Genomic DNA, 263 nt, shown 5'->3' with positions numbered 1-263 from the left:
ATTAGTGATGAGAACATTGATGAGTCACCTCACCTTCCATGTTGTTGACTATAGAATATGCAATACGCAATACACATAACGTGCTGTGTTAGCTCTGTATTTATAATACAATGTAAAACTTCTCATCATTATACTTTTCCTCTTCCGAACATAACGTTCAGATAACACATTGTTGAATTAAGATCATACTTCACAGGATCATTTCTGTAGTATATCTTCAGGTTGACAAACTTTTATAGTTTCCAGCCCCTCAGTCACGATGA

General features: G+C 35.0%; 1 pseudogene; it reads left to right on the top strand.

Annotated features, from left to right (window-relative positions):
* Window positions 1–179: 179 nt before the first annotated feature.
* Window positions 180–263, top strand: LOC113473830 (annotated as a pseudogene; the record flags this gene model as incomplete).

Source organism: Diaphorina citri, unplaced genomic scaffold, assembly GCF_000475195.1.
Source record: "Diaphorina citri unplaced genomic scaffold, Diaci psyllid genome assembly version 1.1 scaffold123545, whole genome shotgun sequence".
Taxonomy (NCBI): Eukaryota; Metazoa; Arthropoda; class Insecta; order Hemiptera; family Psyllidae; genus Diaphorina; species Diaphorina citri.
This window is presented reverse-complemented; position numbering and strand designations above follow the sequence as displayed.